This window comes from Tupaia chinensis, unplaced genomic scaffold, assembly GCF_000334495.1.
Source record: "Tupaia chinensis unplaced genomic scaffold, TupChi_1.0 Scaffold000519_1, whole genome shotgun sequence".
In the NCBI taxonomy this organism is placed as follows: domain Eukaryota; kingdom Metazoa; phylum Chordata; class Mammalia; order Scandentia; family Tupaiidae; genus Tupaia; species Tupaia belangeri.
Genome location: NW_006160032.1, coordinates 1,979,719 through 1,988,833, shown reverse-complemented (window position 1 = coordinate 1,988,833; position 9,115 = coordinate 1,979,719). Strand labels below are relative to the sequence as shown.

The window sequence follows — 9,115 nt, the reverse complement described above, 5'->3', positions numbered from 1 at the left end:
ATGAGAGGCAACCAATATATATTCTCTAGGCCTTTTAGAAAACATGGATTGGTTCCTTTGGCAACATATATGTGAATCGACAAGAAAGGTGATATTGTAGACTTCAAGGGAATGGGTACCTTTCAAAACAGAATGCCCACAAATGTGACCACGGCAAAACTGGAAGAGTCTACAATGTTACCCAGCATGCTGCTGGCATTGTTGTAAACAAACAACTTAAGGGCAACATTTTTTTTTATAAATATTTTTTTAAATTTATTTTGTGTTTTGAAGTTGCAGATTTAAGTACTATTAACAGAAAATACATAACAAAAGCTTCCTAACAAGTGAAAGAAGTAATTATAAATGCTGAAAAAATTAGCCTCATTAACATATTTACAGACTTTTACTTAATACATACTCCTTTGGAAATTAATTATATGACATTTATACAAGCATTAACATTTCCAAATCACTCTGAGTAGTGAGCACTTCAGTTTTTTACTGTCTATACCCAAAGTTGAAAGTCACTTAGTTTCTGAAGGCAGAACTGACAAGCGATAGAAATGGTCAATCTGAAACACTGCTGACCAATTGTTCTGTTCCTTCACCTAGAGATGCCTCTGCTGAGTTAACTGTCCTTATGCTTCTTCTCTTTGCTTTGATCTTCCTGCAGCTTCAGAATTATGTTTTGGATTTCTTCTCTTTTTGTTCTCATTTTTGGGGGAGGAAACCAGTTTGCCAAATTCATAGGTAGTTCAAAACTGAGAATTGGATTCTCAAAAAAGCTCTCTACATACTGCAATACGTACACACCACAATCACTGAAGTTGTTTTGCTATGGTACTTTGGGATTAGAGCCTTTCATAACATCTTTGGAAAAACTTCATTTACTTCCTTTAACTTCCCATTCCACCTCTAAATACTCTCTCAGAATTTTGACAACATTGACCGAGAAGGGCCTCTAAGTGAGTCTATAAGTAGGATACAAGGTTGTTTACAAATAGTAGGTTTTAAATGCCACTGTCCTATTTCTGAACTGCAGTTGTCATCAGCAAGGAATCCATCATCACTGCTGTCATCCTGGTTATCCTGATCGTCTGAGAAGTCAATGAGTTCATCTTCAAGCATTTTACTACCTTCATTTGATTCATCACTATAGTTGAGTCTAATTTTGCTTAAGCCATCTGTATGATGCATAGAACTTAAACTTTCACTCCGTAGACCATTTTCATTTTTAGTCCTATCAGTAGTTTTCTGGCACAAAGATTCTCCTTTATTCAATTTGTTATTTTCACTTGCAGTATGATTTATTTGTTTCATACTACATTTCACATTGCATATGTTTTTCCAATAACGAGGGTCACTTTTTTCCTGCCCAGCACTTGCATCAACTACAGTTACGCAATGCTTTTTGTTTAGCATCTTCTTAATCACAGGCTTGGCAGAAGAGGTTTGTGAACAACTGTCCATTTCACTGGCTGGAGGAGAAGAAAAACAACCCTGTCTTCTGCAGGTGAACATTATGGAGTGACTGCATTTTCATGGTAATGAGGATTAGGTTCATGTTTTGGCTTTTCCAAACCAGGGAAACAAACAACAGCCAAAAACCAGTGTGCAGCTTCATTAAGGGGTACAAAAATAAAATCCTTCTCAAAAATATCTACATGTCATGTCCACGTTTTCACTCTCCCATGTCGCTTTTACTGTAATGATTAGTTGTTTCATGACTTCTCTCTGATTAAGGCGTTTATAGAAAAAAGACCTGAATATATGAATTCAATCAGCTTCTTCCTTTTTCAGTTTCTCAAGCACCAAATACTTCAAATAAAAGTCTATAATAACGTCATTTAAAAATTCTCCTTCATTTTGACAGTGCAGGTCCTCATTAGTAACAGAAATACCTCCTTTAGATGGAGGTGGTGGATATACTATCAATTTTTCTTCAGGGCCAATGAAGATGGTGTGGTTCTCTCCAGTTTCTTCCTCATCATCAAAACATTGGAATTCCTGTTTGCTTCTAAGCTGTATTTTAGACTCAAAGGATACAGTTTTAATTTTGTTTTCTTTTTGCACACAACTGCCTTTGATGCTCTCTTCATAGGTTCTTGTACAGGCAACAAGTCTGCTATTAGCTTCTTCGAAGGGAATTTTCATAAAAAATTTGGAAACATTATTCTTTATACCAATTTCAGTAATGATACTTTCAAATACCATATTTGCCTGAGGATCAAGGCCATTTTGAAAAGTTAAAATTATATATTGTTCTTCCAAATTTGTTAACTTATTTATCCCTTTACAATTATTCCAATCTTCATCCTCCTTATTCATCTGTAGTTTTATACTTTGCTTTTGATAAACTGTTGGTATTGTCTAAAGAAACACTACTGGCAATTTTCAGACATTACACCATTTGCATTTAGTTAGATCAGAGGTATTTAATCTCCTCAGGATCACTTTCTGGTTCGTCTAGATGTATCTTGATAAAATCTAAAGAAAAGATTACAGGCTCTACTAATAGTCGGAAGACCGGTCCTACTCCTATACTTCGACAGTTTAAAAGACACTGTCAAAAGAACTTTGGCAGCTTAAAGCTATAGGATCAACTAAAGTGTCTTGAGAAATCACTTTATGACGTTTTAAAGGTGTGTTAATGAAAGAATTGCCAAACTGGTCTTTCATTCTTGCTTTTCTTGGAAATGTAACTGTATTTAACTCTGATTCTGCAGAAATTCTTCTTAGTTCATGTTCAACTCTGTGCATATTTTCATTTAGTGCTGCTTCTACTTTTCCTGTGGATGGTGCTGGGGATGAACATGCTGAATCAGCAGGTTGGGGAGATATGATCTCTCTTCTGTTAGTCCTATCATTGTCATCATCATCACTGGACAAAATGATTGGATCACTTAGGTCTAACAAGTTCATTTTTCTATCTTTCAAGTTTGTGATTTTGGGTATTTTTGCTCCAGGTTAAATAACTTATCCAATAGAGTGTAAATAATTATCACAACTCACAATAATATCAATTGGAACTTTTTCTACACTGTTGCCATAAAACTTCTTAGTTGTTAATCCTGTGTTTTGTGACTTCTGTCCTCCAGCATTCTGATGAATTGATGCTCTTAATAATGGTCCAGTAGATTCATTCAAAGTTATAGCTTGCCTTCAATTTCTTTGCAAACCCTTAGGAAAAAGATTACTGCAACGCTGGCATTTGGTCTGATTTTCTTTTTCTTTTCCACATTTTGGACAGCGTTCACGCTGTTCAAAAACCTCTAAGTGGGTTAAACAATTTTTTGAAGCAGGAGACAGAGGAGGAGTAGGCTGAAAGGTACTACAGTGCCTTTTCTGTTGTACTTTCCTCTTAATTTTGGGCTCCATGTGTGATTCAGACTCTTCTGTTTTCTTTACTATACGTTCAACACTTTGGGTTCGACTTAACCTTACAGGATTAATTTCAAATTTGAATATGGGGTGGGTATTCTTTCCTTTCTCTTTGGTCCGGACTTTGGGCTGCTGTTTTTACTACTGGTATCTGTATGAGCATGATGTAAATGTCTACCTTGAACTATAGTTTCAGAACATACTGATGCATTTTGTGTATTTTCACTTAATTTCTTGTTGTTGTTCAACATATTAAGTCCAATTGGGTTGCCTTTCAAAGTTTTGAAACTGTCAGTCTTGTTTCGCTTTACATATGCCTTCAAGATGAAATCACCAGAACTAGTAGCAACAATTTCAGATCGACAACTTAAATTTTCCTTTTGAGGTTTCAGAATCCTCATCTTCATCTACAATGAGTAGATTTGCCCCATCTTTATCTGTATCTCCTTCACTTTCTTCTTCATGATCAAAGCTCCAATTATTTTTAAAACCTCCATCTCTTTTAGACTCTGATCTAACCAAAGCTTCCAGAAAAGTAATCTCCCCAGCGCAGCCACGGCTCTTGCCTGATGCCATCTTCCTCCTCGCACTCCGCCACCTCCTTAATCCAAGGCCCAGGCCACCACCGTGCTCACCGGGATGAGAGGCCATGCCGCAGGAGGGTAGCCGCCTCAGGGTGGCAGGCCTCGGGCTCAGCCGCGGGCGGGCGCGCTCCCACATCCAGACGGGCCTACAGGGAAACAGGCCAGGCACGCAGGGGCCTGCGCTAGGGCAGGAGGGAGGTGAGGCCCGCGGCCTGGGCACCTCGGGCTCCTCAGCCTACTCTGGGGAAACGCGGGAGGCGACGGCGCTTCCCAGGCCTGGTTCCTCTCGCCATGACTCCCCATCCACTGCCCACGCAAGCCACAGGAGAAGCTCCCAGCAGCCAGGGCTGGGGAGAGGAGGAAGATGAGCACACACACACCTCCCTCTTCCCGGGCCGTAAAATGGCCGCACCACCGCGCCCGGGCGCGAGATCTCGGCGGCCCTCAGGCGCCCCCGGCCCTCCCTGTGCTGCCGCTGCCCCTAAAGCTGTCCGCCCACCCAGCTCAGAGAAGGCATCAGCCTAGGCCTTTGCGACCTACCGACCGTCCATGTGGACAGGGGTGGGTCTCCGCCACCCAAGGGCAACATTCTTATCAAGGAAATTAATGTAGATATTGAGCATATTAAGCATGCTAAGAGATAGCTAAGATAGCTTCCTAAAATGTGTGAAGGAAAATGACCAGAAAAAGAAGGAAATCAAAGAGAAAGGGACCTGGGTTCAACTGAAGCACCAGTCTGCTCCACTCTAAGAAGCACACTTTATGAGAACCAATGGAGAGGAACCTGAGCTTCTGGAACCTATTCCGTATGAATCCATGGCATGATGGGTATTAAAAATAAACTAATCTATCGTCTGTTTTTTAAGAGTTTTTTTTCTATAGGCCACGTGTGCTCGCCAGAAAGACAGAGACAGAGAGACAGAAAGTGAGAAATCACCCCCTGAGGGAATGGACATGCCACAATCCCTTCGTCTCTATTCTCTTGGGATCTTGAGCCTGCACACACAACCGGCGTGAGTTTAAGCCACCGTGTCCCAGACTCAAACCGCTGTCGACTATATGGGAGTCCAGCAACATAGCTATTACATCAACTGCTGGTCCCAATATATGGTCTATTAAAAAGAAAAAAGGTAGTTATACCAACAACCTGAAGCAAAGAATCCATTCACACGGTGGAGGAGAGAGTATAAACTGCTGCAGTCACTTTAGAACATAAGTTAGTATTGGGATCAGCAGATGACATAATGGTTACATCGTTGAACTCCCACGTAGTCGACTGTGGGTCAGTTTAAAACTCATGCTGGGTGCATGTGAGTATGTGTCCAAAATTCCAAGAGGAAGATGGAGGAGAAGGGATTCTGACATGGCCATCCTTGGTGGAGGGGTCTTTCTCACTTTCTATCTTTCTGTCTCTCTGGAGAGTACATGTGCTCTATAATGAAAATCTCTCAAAAAAAAAAAAAAAAGAGGAAGGAAGGAAAGAAACCATATAGGTTAGTATCAATTATGAAGTTTGAAGGTAGACTTATCATAGACCCAGAAATTTGTTCCGGCTGAACAGAAATGTAAATACAGTATATCTGTATATTTAGGCATCCTTACACAAATGTGTAAGTTACCTAACCTGGAAAACCGCAAATGACTATCAATAAGGAATTATTAACACAAAATTTATAAAATTGTGTTGTCCTTTTAATGTCTAGAGCATCTTTATCAGGAGTCTGTTACATCTCAAGAAATCATTGTTTTTGCTTATTTCCCAATGAGCAAGTCGTCATCTGTTAAGATTTTATCATGAGATTTCAGCAATTCTGTCACATCTTCAGCCTCCACTTTTTTTTTTTTTTTGAGAGGATTTTGCTATAGAGTGCATGTGCTCTTCAGACAGAGAGAGATAGAAAGCGAGAAATCACCCCCCGGGTGTATGGCCATGCCGCAATCCCTTCTCCCCCACTCTCCTCTTGGGATCTTGGGCACGCACACACACGCACCCAGCTTGAGTTTTTAAGCCACCGGGTCCAGGACTCGAACTGTGGTCGACTACAGCCATTACACTAACTACTGGTCCCCAGCCTCTCTCCACTCTTAATTCTTACTCTTTTACTATTTTCATCCTATCTGAAGTTTCTTCCTCCATGAAATTGAGGCTGACTCTTGTATCTTATAACTCAAAATGGCCACACCACAGTCCCCTCTCCTCCATTCTCCCCTGACTCTTGGGCATCTACATACACACAGCCGGCACGTGTTTCAGGTCACCAGATGTGGGACTTAAATTACAGTTGATCATGTGATACTCCAGGGCCTTAACCATTACACCACCTGCAGACCCCAGAATCCAGTTTATCAAACTTCTATTAATATTGAAATTTTGACCTCTCTTCCCAGGAATTATGATTTTTTTTAAAAAAAGTTTTTCTACTTGGGAACCAGCAGTTAGCATAATGGCTATGTCGCTGGACTCCCACGTAGTCGACCGCGGTTCGCATCCCGGACCCGGTGGCTTAAAACTCATGCCGGGCACGTGTGTGTGCATGCCCAAGATCCCAAGAGGAGAATGGAGGAGAAGGGATTGCGGCGTGACCACCCCCCCTGGGGGGGTGATTTCTCGCTTTCTGTCTCTATGTCTCTGTCTGTCTGGCGAGTGCACACACCCTATAGCGAAAATCTCTCTCTCAAAAAAAAAAAGTTTATCTACTAATTACTTTCATTAGACAGAGATAAAAAAATAAATAGCCCAACAGTGCCCTCATGCTGCAATCCACTTCAGCCAGCACAAGTCACAGATATGCAAGCATGACACACATGAAGAAGAAAGTCCCAAAAAGCAAACCTAGACCAACCCTTTTAGAACTAACTACATCACCATGTCACTGTCTCATCCCTAATCATGAATGTTCTTAATGGAATCCAGAATGGTGAATTCTTTTCAGAAGGTTTTCAATTTACTTTGCTCAGGTCAGAAAGGCACTATTCATGTTAGCTATAGCCTAATAAAATGTAGTTCTTAAATAATAAGACTTGAAAGTCAAAATGGCTCCTTGAACAATGAGCTGCAATATAGTTGTTATGTTAGCAGGCATAAAAACAAATTAATCTCACGGGCCAGCAGGGAGCATGGAGGTTAAAGTAGCTGGATCCCATACAGTCTAATGTATGGTCTGAGTCTTAAACTTGGTGACTTGAAAACCAATCAGGTGTGTATGCATATGTGCACCAAATCCCAATAGGAGAATGGTGGAGAAGGATTTGCAGCATGGCAATTCCCTCTCTGGGAGTGATTTCTCAGTTTCTCTGTCTTGCTCTCTCTCTCTCTCTCTCTCTGGCAAGCACATTCACCCCATAGCAAAATTAAAACAAACAGCAACAACAAAAATAAATCTCCTTGTACATCTTCATTAGAGCTGTGGGGCAGCTAGGTACATTGTCAATGAGCAGTAATATTTTGAAAAGCATATATATATTATATATATATATATATATATAAAATCTTTACTGAGCACTATGTCTCAGCAGTTGTCTTAAAATTCTGTAAACAATGCTATAAAAACACATGCTGTCATTGAGGTGTTCTTCCATTTGCACAGTACTAGTGAAGTATTTATCCTAATCCAGCTAGCAGTCATCCCAGGGGGTGATTTCTCACTTTTCCTCTCTCACTCTCTCTCTCTCTGGTGAAACCTTAAAAAAATACTGTCTTTTAACTATTTTGAAACATTCAATAAAACGTTATGAACTATAGTCCCTCTACTGGGCAACAGAATACGAGAACTTGTCTTTCCTACCTCAGTGTAACTTTTTACTCATAGACTAATGTTTCCCTTCTCCCCTTCACGGCTTTCCTCTCAGTCTTTGATAATCATGATTCTACTCTACTTCTGAGACTAATTTTTTTGTGATTTCATATATGAATGAGATCATACATTATTTGTCTCTGTGTGCCTGACTTACTTCACTTAACAAATGTCTGCTAGGTTTATCTATGCTGTAGCAAAGGACCCAATTTCCTTTTCATGAGTGAGTATTCCATCGTGTTTAAATAACGTTTTTTTTAAAAAAAATGCAACTCCATTTATCCACTGACGAACACTTAGGTTGCTTCTTTATCGTGGCTAATGTGAACAATGTTGCAATGAACTTAAGAACGCAAGCATTTCTTTAGTGTACTGATGTCCTCTGGTTATGCCTACGCCACCATCATTTGCTTTAAATTCTAACTTGAAGTATATAATCTATATATTGTGGGAGCAGAAAAATCTTCTACTTTAGAATCTGAGTGATCAAGATTGAAGTCCTATCATTTCCTCTTATTGTCTGTAGGCTGCAAGCAAATTGCCTCATTGACTCCAACCACTAATTTCTGCATCTGGTAAATGGAGATGGATACTACGATCTAACTCTTAACAATTAGATGAAATGACATATACAAAAATTTATTCCAGAGTACACACTTCTAAAATGTTGATTCTTATTTTCTCTGAATGCAAACGCTATATACAATTAGCTCTTTTCCAGCATCAATTGCCTCTTCAACATGTTTTTGAGAAAGAGAAAAGAAGCCCAGACATCCCGGAGCTGATGTAGCACTCAGCTAGACCGAGTGTTCTCCTATTGAACATTCTCCTGCCGAACATTAGGCAAGGCATTCTGTGCCCAGGATAAATCAAGACAAGCAACCAACGATAAACTTCACAATACTCTTTGAACTCAGACAAAAACTGTGACATTATTTCAACAACAAAAATGACCTTATATTGCCCTTTCCTTGCTAATATTAGTGATTGCTGCTTCTGCATTAATTCCAGCTTCAGGATTGCTTGATTTATTTATTTATTTATTTATTTATTTATTTATTTATTTATTTATTGACTTACTACTTCTTCATTTTTTTTTTTGCCAGAAAGATAGAAACCAAGAAATTCATCCTCCCTCCCCAAGGGGAGAGAGGGGCGGATGGCCATGCTACAATCCCTTCTTTTCCATTCTCCTTTTAGGACCTTGGGCATGCACGCACATGTATGCAGTGTGAACTCTAAGCTGCTGGGTCCAGGACTTGAACTGTGGTTGACTATGTGGGAGTCCCATAACATAACCAATATGCCATCTTCTGGTCCCTACTTTTTTTTTTTTTTTTAGGAGAGATTTTTGCTATATGGCACGTGTGCTCA

At 39.9% G+C, this 9,115-nt stretch overlaps 1 pseudogene; it reads right to left on the bottom strand.

The window, feature by feature from the left end:
- Nucleotides 1-549: 549 nt before the first annotated feature.
- Nucleotides 550-3,939, bottom strand: LOC102485804 (sentrin-specific protease 6 pseudogene; annotated as a pseudogene).
- Nucleotides 3,940-9,115: the final 5,176 nt, after the last annotated feature.